The 12979-nt window shown below is 47.0% G+C and overlaps 1 protein-coding gene across 3 annotated transcripts in view; it reads left to right on the top strand.

Moving 5' to 3' along the window:
• The first annotated feature begins 205 nt into the window (after window positions 1-205).
• GPR155 (G protein-coupled receptor 155) overlaps window positions 206-12979 on the top strand; it is a 187653-nt gene continuing 174879 nt past the window's right edge. The window contains exon 1 of one of the 3 annotated variants that reach the window (XM_063933431.1): window positions 206-402. The gene's annotated coding sequence lies outside the window, so the exon portion shown is untranslated. The remainder of the gene's footprint in view (window positions 403-12979) is intronic. The other 2 variants (XM_063933432.1, XM_063933430.1) reach the window with 2 other exon arrangements.

Raw genomic sequence — 12979 nt, forward strand, 5'->3', positions numbered from 1 at the left:
TCCCGTCCATTGGTTGCCACTGACGTCCATCGCACAACTCAGCATTTCATTGGTAGACGTTGTCTATTTTCCCAGGCAGAGGCCTCCCCTTTGCGAGTCCCGTTAGACCATGTGACTGAGCTGCTGTCTTCACATTGGCTACACCCGCCGGAGTGTCGCAGGCACCAGTGACTGTATGAGAGCCGCTTTCATATTGGCTACCGGCCTGTTTGATCCAGCATGACGTCAGCTATGGGTTCTCCCGTTGGAGAATGGAACATCATTTCGCAGTAGAAGTTACGCAACTGTAAAGGACATTAGGGGGGGCTGCGAATGCATGGACTGGACCGGTGGCGTAACGTTGTTCCCACCAGCGCAGGAGAACCACGTGATGCTGGGGCTACTGAGCTGCCAGGCAGACAGGTTGGTGCATGCAATACAATCACTATTCACTGCAGTGTCATTGGGCACCGTATGGGCATCATAGCAGTGTGCATGCCTGTGTGACAGTGTGCACTGTGCTTCTTCTTGCCTGTCTTATATGACAATGCATGCTAATGACCATAAACTGTGCCTCTGGGCAGAATACAGACAGTCAGTGTCATTCAGCTGCAGGAGACAGTGACTGCAAAACATCTTAAAGCCCTGATCAACCCAACTTTTCAAGCTATGTGCAAATCATATTGGTGAATGGACTTTCCACTGTATAAAACCAAATTTTAATATATTAAACTCCCCGTCGTCAGAAATGGCACCAGTACCTTGCACAGTTTTCAGCCAGTGGATGTTGATATAGGGAAAAAGGTGCAAATGGCAAAGCACAGCGTGTCAGTTATGCTTTCTGTGAAAACATGGGGTTGGTGTACGCATCTTTCAGTAAGCATTGTGGTAATGAGTAATCCCTCTGATACTCTGCCATGCCTTTTATTTACAGCTTTTCTTTGCCAGTGCTCTCTAATTGGCATTGCTGGCTTGGGGACCCATTGCTGTGACCTCTCTGCTTTCTTTACTGGGCATGCTTCACATATTATTGCACAAGCTGACAATGCAGCTGCAAGTGCTGAAGAGAATGTGATGCATGGATACAGTGGCGTACACCTGTAATACATTTGTAGTATATATTAAATATATTATTTCGTTGGCACTATATATTTAGTAGGTGCTTTTATGTGTGGGATAAATAATCTGCTGTACCGATTCATTCTTTGGGTATCTTGTATCATGTATTTGAACTTCATGTAAATGTTGCCACTGTACAATGTTACCTTTGTAGTGGGCAAAAGATGGCTGTCTCTTTTACAAAACATGTTTGCTGCATATGTAAAGCGCTTTGGGGAGATTGTATTGTTTTTTGGGCACCTGATGGAGCAATTCATTTGTTGCTGCAGTGTAGTGCGAATGCCATGTTAGCCCATATTTCTGCTCATGACCTACTGAGGTGGCGAGTAGAAATCAGTGAAAAGTCCATGTTTTGGCAGCCCTAACCAGTACTTTAGATGGGCTTAGTTGGGTTACGTGGCTTAACATGGTTCTTTTGGGCTTGAAAATCAAATTAATGTAATGGGCATCTGCGGCAGTTGAGCCCCATAGTAGCAACAATTGAATAGCTCTGTCAGACCGCATTACTTAGAGTGCCCGTCAAAACAACTGACTCTCCCCCTTTGAGTCTTTTCAGAAAGAAGAGTTATATAAATATTATTATTATTAGTATTGTTATTATTACTTTGTAAAAGTAGTAGTATGAGAAAATAAAGAGCTATAATGTACTGACCAGTAAAGTCCAGTAATCTCTTTAGTGAAATTGGCTGACTCCTGTTGTGTCTATCTATATGAATGATGATATAACAGTTTAACCAGTTCTCGCTAGTTTTTTCTTTTATAATGTGAGGTGCTGTATTTTTGTAGAAAGAGATCATTCCTTATGAAATGTTATATTTGTTGGTCACATTCTTTTAGCAGTGTGCTTATGTTATGACCTGAGGGTTCCAGTTACAGAACTACAGCAGAAACATATTGACGTTGCTCTACCACAACATAGTGAATATTGTATAACATTATAAACATTTACCATACATAATGCATTAGAAAAAGATAGTCATTCTTAAACCAGGTTCAAAACGTAGTGTTAAGGATGCTAAAGGATGGTTTGCAGTGATGTAAATGGGGTGCTTACATGGGTAAGAGAATTTGTGAAACGCTAGAAGGGCTAAAGATACTGGGGTGACAAGAAAGAGTAAATTAATTAGTGTAGACTGACAGGGCCATCTAGAGCTGAGAAGAGCCTGGGTATTGGGGAGGGACATGGCCAAATCAGGGAGGTGTGGCCATGTCCCCATTCAAAAAAATAAAAATACCATGCAAAGTGCACATAGGGCCTAATTCAGACCTGATCGCAGCAGCAAATTTGTTAGCCAACGGGCAAAACTATGTGCACTGCAGGGGTGGCAGATGTAACGTGCAGAGAGAGTTAGATTTGGGTGGGTTATATTGTTTCTGTGCAGGGTAAATACTGGCTGCTGTATTTTTACACTGCAATTTAGATTTCAGTTTGAACACACCCCACCCAACTCTAACTCTCTCTGCTCATGTTACATCTGCCGCCCCCCCTGCAGTGCAACATGGTTTCTCTGACGTCCTAAGTGGATGCTGGGGACTCCGTCAGGACCATGGGGATTAGCGGCTCCGCAGGAGACAGGGCACAAAACTAAAGCTTTAGGATCAGGTGGTGTGTACTGGCTCCTCCCCCTATGACCCTCCTCCAAGCCTCAGTTAGGTTTTTGTGCCCGTCCGAGCAGGGTGCAATCTAGGTGGCTCTCTTAAGGAGCTGCTTAGAAAAAGTTTTTAGGTTTCTTATTTTCAGTGAGTCCTGCTGGCAACAGGCTCACTGCATCGAGGGACTTAGGGGAGAGAAGTTCAACTCACCTGCGTGCAGGATGGATTGGCTTCTTAGGCTACTGGACACCATTAGCTCCAGTGGGAGTCGGAACACAGGTCTCACCCTGGGGTTCGTCCCGGAGCCGCGCCGCCGACCCCCCTTGCAGATGCTGAAGATTGAAGGTCCAGAAACCGGCGGCAGAAGGCTTTTCAGTCTTCATGAAGGTAGCGCACAGCACTGCAGCTGTGCGCCATTGTTGTCACACACTTCACACCAACGGTCACGGAGGGTGCAGGGCGTTGCTGGGGGCGCCCTGGGCAGCAATGTATAATACCTTATTCTGGCTAAAAATACATCACATATAGCCCCTGGAGGCTATATGGATGTATTTAACCCCTGCCAGGTCTCAGAAAAACGGGAGAAGAAGCCCGCCGAAAAGGGGGCGGGGCCTATTCTCCTCAGCACACAGCGCCATTTTCCCTCACAGAAAGGCTGGTGGGAAGGCTCCCAGGCTCTCCCCTGCACTGCACTACAGAAACAGGGTTAAAACAGAGAGGGGGGGCACTTATTTGGCGATATGTATTGTAACACTGTAGGGGTGCAAGGCGCCTTTTCCTGGGGAATATGGCCGCACGCAGCAGCTGAGGAACAACACAAGTCCAGTTTCTGGTACAACTGACCCCGGCCAGTTTTATTGAAAAAGAAAATAAAACAAACCCCAAAATAAAAATACCTTGCCTGTCCGGCACTAACTAAACATAAGATATTCCTAACTGTCACTAAACAAAACACAGAGTTCTTCAGTACATACTGTATAGCGTACATACTGTATAGCTTACTTGCATCAGAAAGCGTGTCTCTCACACACAGATCCTGCAGCCTTCCCAGGCAGTCTGCCCATACTAATCAGGCTAGCAGCACTATAACACTCTTACACAGCTGAAACCCTGATTAGCCCTCTGTGAGGCCAAAGACCCGAACTGGGCCCAATGTCTAGAACTCGCCTTATCTCTCTCTCAGAGCCTTTACCCAGCTTTTACAGCAAACTGAAAAGGTTCAGACAAAACAAAAAGCATTTTTCCTAGAAGTTAACATTTTCTAAAACATGTAAGACAAGAACCTGGGACAAATATACCTGCCCTCAAACACTATCCCAGTGTTCTTGTCACATATCCCCCTCCCCTGTTTCGACCTAGGGGCCGGAACACTTGTAGCCCCCAAACAGAAGATGCGAGACAATGCATCTGCGTTGGCCAATTGTGTTCCCGGTCTATGTTCGACAGTAAACTTAAAGTCCTGCAACGCTAGAAACCATCTAGTTACACGAGCATTCTTGCCTCTATTTACATACATCCATTTTAAAGGGGCATGGTCTGTCACTAGTCTGAATTGTCTACCCAAGAGGTAATATCTCAAGGTATCTAGTGCCCACTTAATGGCCAAAGCCTCCTTTTCCACAATGGCATACCTTTTTTCATGCTCATTGAGTTTCCTACTCAAATAAATGATAGGGTGTTCGTCCCCATCTCTGGTTTGGGACAGCACAGCACCTATCCCTACCTCTGAGGCATCTGTCTGTACCACAAATTCTTTTGAAAAATCTGGTGTTATCAACACCGGTTGTGAACACAAAGCCACTTTTAACGCTTGGAACGCCTTTTCTGCATCAGGGTTCCATTTCACCACATTTGACTGCTTCCCTTTGGTAAGGTCTGACAACGGCACCGCTGTGGTCGCAAAATTAGGAATAAACCGTCTATAGTACCCAGTAATTCCCAAAAAAGCCCTTACCTGTTTTTTATTCACTGGACGAGGCCAGTTTTGAATAGCATCAACTTTATTCAATTGGGGCCTAATCAGACCTCTGCCTATGGTGAAGCCCAAGTATTTGACCTCCTCCATTGCGAGGCAGCACTTCTTTGGGTTAGCAGTTAACCCTGCCTCTCTGATTGAGTCCAGTACTGCTTGTACTTTAACCAAATGGGACCCCCAGTCTGTACTGTGAATTACCACATCATCCAAATAGGCAGCTGCATATTTTCTATGGGGCCTCAAAATTTTATCCATCGCCCGTTGAAAGGTTGCTGGAGCCCCATGCAACCCAAAGGGTAACATCTTATACTGGTACAGCCCCTCCGGAACCGAAAAGGCTGTTTTTTCTTTGGCGCTATCAGATAAAGGTATTTGCCAGTAACCTTTGGTCAGGTCCAATGTGGTGAGAAACCTGGCTGTTCCCAGCCTTTCTACAAGCTCATCCACACGGGGCATGGGGTATGCGTCAAACTTGGACACCTCATTTAACTTACGAAAGTCATTACAGAAGCGTATGCTACCGTCGGGCTTCGGGATGAGCACTATGGGACTGGACCACTCACTGTTAGACTCCTCTATGACTCCCAGTTCTAACATGGTTTTAACTTCCTTAGAAATAGCTTCTCGCTGAGCTTCAGGAATCCTATATGGCTTTAAATGAACCCTGACCCCTGGTTCTGTGACAATGTCATGTTTTATTATGGTCGTTCGGCCAGGCAGCTCTGAAAATACCTCCCTATTTTGGATGAGAAATTCTTTAACCTGATTGTTCTGATCAGCTGATAATGTCTCTGACACCTTCACTGCGGGAAGCAACCGGGGTGAAGACACCGAAGGGCAAGGCTCCGCTGACAGAGACAACCTATCTTTCCAGGGTTTGATTAAGTTAACATGGTAGATCTGTTCGGGTTTTCTCTTTCCCGGCTGGTATACTTTGTAATTAACCTCATTCACTTTTTCCCTAATCTCAAATGGACCCTGCCATTTAGCTAGGAATTTGCTTTCCACAGTGGGTACCAAAACAAGAACTCTATCTCCAGGAGCAAATTCCCGTATCTTGGCACTCCGGTTATAGACCCTCTGTTGAGCACTTTGGGCCTGTTCCATGTGCTCTCTGACAACAGGTACCACGGCTGCAATCCTATCCTGCATTTGTGTTACATGCTCAATAACGCTTCTATAAGGAGTGGGCTGTCCTTCCCACGTCTCTTTGGCAATATCCAACAGCCCTCTGGGGTGTCTACCATACAACAAATCAAATGGAGAAAACCCCGTAGAGGACTGAGGAACTTCTCTGACGGCCATTAACAAGTAGGGCAACAAACAATCCCAGTTTTTCCCATCTCTCTCAACAACCTTTTTTAACATACTTTTTAATGTTTTATTAAACCTTTCCACCAACCCGTCAGTTTGGGGATGGTAGATGGACGTCCTGAGGTGAGTGACCTTAAATAACTTGCACAACTCTTTCATGATCCTTGACATAAATGGAGTACCTTGGTCAGTCAAAATTTCTTTTGGTATTCCCACTCTACTAAATACCTGCACCAGCTCCCTAGCTATTGCCTTGGTTGTGATAGTGCGTAAAGGGACAGCCTCAGGATATCGAGTGGCATAGTCCATAATTACCAGGATATACTGATGGCCCCGAGCAGACTTTAACAAGGGCCCCACGAGATCCATGGCTATTCTGTCAAACGGGACCTCTATAATAGGCATGGGAACTAGTGGGCTCCTGAAATGGGGTCTAGGGGCATGATACTGGCATTCAGGACAGGAAGAACAATATTCAGACACTTCTTTATAAACCCCTGGCCAAAAGAACCTTTGTAAAACTCTTTCAGTGGTTTTTTCTGCCCCTAAATGTCCTGCGGTAACGTGACTATGAGCTAAATCTAGTACCGTTCTCCGATAAGGCTGGGGAACTACCAGCTGTTCCACCACATCCTCACCCCTTTTGACAATGTGGTACAAGAGCTCATTACAGATGGCCATGTGGGGATACGTAACCCTGTCACCTGGTACCACAGGTTCCCCATTAACAATCTTAACATTCTCTCTAGCCTTTATTAAGGTAGGATCCTTTAACTGTTCAGACGCAAACAGATCCTTCTTTACCTCCAGGTCAGGCACGCTTTCAGTTCTAACTACTATGTCTCTGTTCCCGGCAAGAGGGTCCTCACTGGACTCCCCATCTGTCACTTCCCCAGCCAAACTAGCAAAAGGCAAAGGGCCAGAAAGTTCCGAAGACCCACGTACATCCATAAAATCACCGGTATTATCAACTGGCTTTTTACTTCTCACATCTGTTGATAACCGTGATTCCCACAGTTTCCAAAAATGAGGAAAATCCCTCCCTATTATGGCCTCATGCACCAAGGTAGGGACCAGTCCCACTTTAACCATTGCTGACCCACAACAAGTTTCTATATTCACCTCAGCAGTGGCATAATGTTGGGTATCCCCATGTATGCAAGTTACCCCAATAGGTATTTGCTGGACCTTTAAGGGGTTCACTAACCCAGCTTTCACGAGGGTAACTAAACTTCCTGAATCTAGCAAGGCCTCTACCCGGTTACCCTCTAAGAACACATCACACATTTGTTTTTCCAGCTCAGGTGAAGGTACCACAGTACAGGCTAACCTAGCAAAGAAAGACATTCTGCGACATTCAAAGGCAGCATCACATTGCATGGGTTCTTGCGTGACTGGGCAATTGGCAATAACATGACCTGGCATACCACACCTAAAACATTTAACCACACGATTATCAACCCGTTTGGGCAGCATAGACCGTTCTATCCCCATTGGCCTGTCTCCAGGGCCAGTGTTTACAGTCTCTCCAGCCTTGCGTTCTCTTAACCGCCCAGCAACGTTTTCCCACGGAACAGTCTTACCAGTCTTTACTGAAGGGCGCTGTCGAGGATCTATGGGTTGCTGGGTGGTCATCAGTAGTTCCTCTGCTGCCAAATACCTCTCTACCATGTCCACTAATTGGTCAGCAGTACCCGGGTTTCCATGGCTCACCCACTTGCGCAGGACCATGGGCAAAGATCTCAAGTAGCGGTCCATGACGACTCTTTCCACCATCTGGGGACCAGTTAATGTCTCTGGCTGTAGCCATTTTTTTGTTAGCTGAATAAGGTCGTGCATCTGGGAGCGCGGAGGCTTCTCCATGGCGTACAGCCAACGGTGCACCCGTTGTGCTCGTACTGACAGCGTGACTCCCAGGCGGGTCAGGATCTCAGTCTTTAGTTTATCATAGTCCCGAGCCTCAGCAGGGCTTAAATCAAAGTAAGCTTTTTGGGGCTCACCTGACAGGAAAGGTGCCAGCAGACTGGCCCACTGTGCTTTCGGCCAGTTCTCACGCTCGGCAGTCCTTTCAAACGTGGTCAGATAGGCCTCCACATCATCAGCCTCTGTCATTTTCTGCAGGAAGTGACTGGCCCGTATAGAACTAGAGCTGGTTGGAGCACTGACGGCCACATCTCCAACCCGAGCTGCAAGTCTCTGCACCACTTCTGCTAAGGCCTCTCTATCCTGACGCTGTTGCCTGTAAAGTTCATCAACAACTGCCTGCTGTTGTCTCTTATTTTCCTCCATTGCCACCTGCTGCTGTCTTATATTTTCCTCCATTGCCACCTGCTGCTGTCGGTTGGCCTCCTGCTGAACCGCTGTAGCTTGCAGCAAGGCTTTAAGCAGATCCTCCATGTCGACAGATTTTTCAGGCGGCTTTGTAGCTGCTTTCACCCAGGACATATATCAAACCCTCAGGGGTGAGTCTCAGTAACTTCACACTGGGCTGTATCTGCATAAACCACCGTTTTCTGCAGGCCTCACAAAGCTGCTGCTTTCACTTATGCGCAGAACGGTGTGCTCGCATTCTCCACCAAGTTGTAACACTGTAGGGGTGCAAGGCGCCTTTTCCTGGGGAATATGGCCGCACGCAGCAGCTGAGGAACAACACAAGTCCAGTTTCTGGTACAACTGACCCCGGCCAGTTTTATTGAAAAAGAAAATAAAACAAACCCCAAAATAAAAATACCTTGCCTGTCCGGCACTAACTAAACATAAGATATTCCTAACTGTCACTAAACAAAACACAGAGTTCTTCAGTACATACTGTATAGCTTACTTGCATCAGAAAGCGTGTCTCTCACACACAGATCCTGCAGCCTTCCCAGGCAGTCTGCCCATACTAATCAGGCTAGCAGCACTATAACACTCTTACACAGCTGAAACCCTGATTAGCCCTCTGTGAGGCCAAAGACCCGAACTGGGCCCAATGTCTAGAACTCGCCTTATCTCTCTCTCAGAGCCTTTACCCAGCTTTTACAGCAAACTGAAAAGGTTCAGACAAAACAAAAAGCATTTTTCCTAGAAGTTAACATTTTCTAAAACATGTAAGACAAGAACCTGGGACAAATATACCTGCCCTCAAACACTATCCCAGTGTTCTTGTCACATAATATATATATTAAAATGCTATAAGGGAAAAACACTTATATAAAGGTTGTCCCTGTATAATATAGCGTTTTTGGTGTGTGCTGGCAAACTCTCCCTCTGTCTCCCCAAAGGGCTAGTGGGGTCCTGTCCTCTATCAGAGCATTCCCTGTGTGTGTGCTGTGTGTCGGTACTTGTGTGTCGACATGTATGAGGACGATGTTGGTGAGGAGGCGGAGCAATTGCCGGTAATGGTGATGTCACTCTCTAGGGAGTCGACACCGGAATAGATGGCTTATTTAAGGAATTACGTGATAATGTCAACACGCTGCAAGGTCGGTTGACGACATGAGACGGCCGGCAAACCAATTAGTACCTGTCCAGGCGTCTAAAACACCGTCAGGGGCGTTAAAACGTCCTTTTACCTCAGTCGGTCGACACAGACACAGACACGGACACTGACTCCAGTGTCGACGGTGAAGAAACAAACGTATTTTCCTTTAGGGCCACACTTTACTTGTTAAGGGCAATGAAGGAGATGTTACTTTTTTCTGATACTACAAGTACCACAAAAAAGGGTATTATGTGGAGTGTGAAAAAACTACATGTGGTTTTTCCTGAATCAGATAAATTAAATGAAGTGTGTGATGATGCGTGGGTTTCCCCCGATAGAAAATTATTGGCGGTATACCCTTTCCCGCCAGAAGTTATGGCGCGTTGGGAAACACACCTTAGGGTGGATAAGGCGCTCACACGCTTATAAAAACAAGTGGCGTTACCGTCTCCAGATACGGACGCCCTCAAGGAGCCAACTGATAGGAGGTTGGAAAATATCCTAAAAAGTATATACACACATACTGGTGTTATACTGCGACCAGCGATCGCCTCAGCCTGGATGGGCAGCGCTGGGGTGGCTTGGTCGGATTCCCTGACTGGAAATATTGATACCCTTGACAGGGACAGTATTTTATTGACTATAGAGCATTTAAAAGATGCATTTCTATATATGCGAAACTCTGGCATCAAGAGTAAGTGCGATGTCCATATCTGCCAGACGATGTTTATGGACACGACAGTGGTCAGGTGATGCAGATTCCAAACGGCACATGGAAGTATTGCCGTATAAAGGGGAGGAGTTATTTGGGGTCGGTCCATCGGACCTGGTGGCCACGGCAACAGCTAAAAAATCCACCTTTTTTACCCCAAGTCACATCTCAGAAGAAAAAGACATAGTCTTTTCAGCCTCAGTCCTTTCGTCCCCATAATATCTGCCCAGAGATAGAGGTAAGGGAAGAAGACTGCAGCAGGCAGCCCATTCCCAGGAACAGAAGCCTTCCACCGCTTCTGCCAAGTCCTCAGCATGACGCTGGGGCCGTACAAACAGGTGCGGTGGGGGGTCGTCTCAAGAGTTTCAGCACGCAGTGGGTTCACTCGCAAGTGGACCCCTGGATCCTACAAGTAGTATCCCAGGGGTACAGATTGGAAGTTCGAGACGTCTCCCCCTCGCAGGTTCCTGAAGTTTGCTTTACCAACGTCTACCTCCGACAGGGAGGCAGTATTGGAAACAATTCACAAGCTGTATTCCCAGCAGGTGATAATCAAAGTACCCCTCCTACAACAAGTAAAGGGGTATTATTCCACACTATATTGTGGTACTGAAGCCAGACGGCTCGGTGAGACCTATTCTAAATGGAGTCACTCAGAGCAGTGATAGCGAACCAGGAAGAAGGGGACTATATGGTGTCCCTGGACATCAAGGATGCTTACCTCCATGTCCAAATTTGCCCTTCTCACAAAGGGTACCTCAGGTTCGTGGTACAAAACTGTCACTATCAGTTTCAGACGCTGCCGTTTGGATTGTCCACGGCACCCCGGGTCTTTACCAAGGTAATGGCCGAAATGATGATTCTTCTTCAAAGAAAAGGCGTCTTAATTATCCCTTACTTGGACGATCTCCTGATAAGGGCAAGGTCCAGAGAACAGTTGGAGGTCTGAGTAGCACTATCTCAAGTACTTCTACGACAGCACGGGTGGATTCTAAATATTCCAAAATCGCAGCTGTCTCCGACGACACGTCTGCTGTCCCTAGGGATGATTCTGGACACAGTCCAGAAAAAGGTGTTTCTCCCGGAGGAGAAAGCCAGGGAGTTATCCGAGCTAGTCAGGAACCTCCAAAAACCAGGAAAAGTGTCAGTGCATCATTGCACAAGGGTCCTGGGAAAAATGGTGGCTTCTTACGAAGCGATTCCATTCGGCAGATTTCACGCAAGAACTTTTCAGTGGGATCTGCTGGACAAATGGTCCGGATCGCATCTTCAGATGCATCAGCGGATAACCCTGTCTTCAAGGACAAGGGTGTCTCTTCTGTGGTGGCTGCAGAGTGCTCATCTACTAAAGTGCCACGGTTATGCATTCAGGACTGGGTCCTGGTGACCACGGATTCCAGCTTGAAAGGCTGGGGAGCAGTCACACAGGGAAAAAATTTCCAGGGAGTGTGATCAAGTCTGGGGACTTCTCTCCGCATAAATATACTAGAGCTAAGAGCAATTTACAATGCTCTAAGCTTAGCAAGACCTCTGCTTCAAGGTCAGCCGGTATTGATCCAGTGGGACAACATCACGGCAGTCGCCCACGTAAACAGACAGGGCGGCACAAGAAGCAGGAGGACAATGGCAGAAACTGCAAGGATTCTTCGCTGGGCGGAAAATCATGTGATAGCACTGTCAGCAGTTTTCATTCCGGGAGTGGACAACTGGGAAGCAGACTTCCTCAGCACGACCTCCACCCGGGAGAGTGGGGACTTCATCGAGAAGTTGTTTCCACATGATTGTGCACTGTTGGGAAAGACCAAAGGTGGACATGATGGCGTCCCGCCTGAACAAAAAACTGGACAGGTATTGCGCCAGGTCAAGAGACCCTCAGGAAATAGCTGTGGACGTTCTGGTAACACCATGGGTGTACCAGTCGGTGTATGTGTTCCCTCCTCTGCTTCTCATACCAAAGGTACTGAGAATTATAAGACGTAGAGGAGTAAGAACTATACTCGTGGCTCCGGATGGGCCAAGAAGGACTTGGTACCCGGAACTTCATGAGATGCTCACAGAGGACTCAGGGCCTCTGCCGATAAGAAGGGACTTGCTTCAGCAAGTACCGTGTCTGTTCAAAGACTTACCGCGGGTGCGTTTGACGGCATGGCGGTTGAACGCCGGATCCTAAAAAAAAAAAAAAAAAAAAAGGCATTCCGGAAGAGGTCATTCCTACCCTGGTCAAAGCCAGGAAGGAGGTGACCGCACAACATTATCACCACATGTGGCGAAAATATGTTGCGTGGTGTGAGGCCAGGAAGGCCCCACGAAGAAATTTCAACTCGGTCGATTCCTGCATTTCCTGCAAACAGGAGTGTCTATGGGCCTCAAATTGGGGTCCATTAAGGTTCAAATTTCGGCCCTGTCGATTTTCTTCCAGAAAGAATTGGCTTCAGTTCCTGAAGTCCAGAAATTTGACAAGGGAGTACTGCATATACAACCCCCTTTTTGTGCCTCCAGTGGCACTGTGGGATCTCAACGTAGTCCTGGGATTCCTCAAATCACGTTGGTTTAAACCGCTCAAATCTGTGGATTTGAAATATCTCACATGGAAAGTGACCATGATGTTGGCCCTGGCCTCGGCCAGGCGAGTGTCAGAATTGGCGGCTTTGTCTCACAAAAGCCCATATCTGATTGTCCATTCGGACAGGGCAGAGCTGCGGACTCGTCCCCAGTTTCTCCCTAAGGTGGTGTCAGCGTTTCATCTGAACCAGCTTATTGTGGTACCTGCGGCTACTAGAGACTTGGAGGACTCCAAGTTGCTAGATGTTGTCAGGGCCCTGAA

The sequence above is a fragment of the Pseudophryne corroboree genome, chromosome 7, assembly GCF_028390025.1.
Source record: "Pseudophryne corroboree isolate aPseCor3 chromosome 7, aPseCor3.hap2, whole genome shotgun sequence".
NCBI lineage: Eukaryota > Metazoa > Chordata > Amphibia > Anura > Myobatrachidae > Pseudophryne > Pseudophryne corroboree.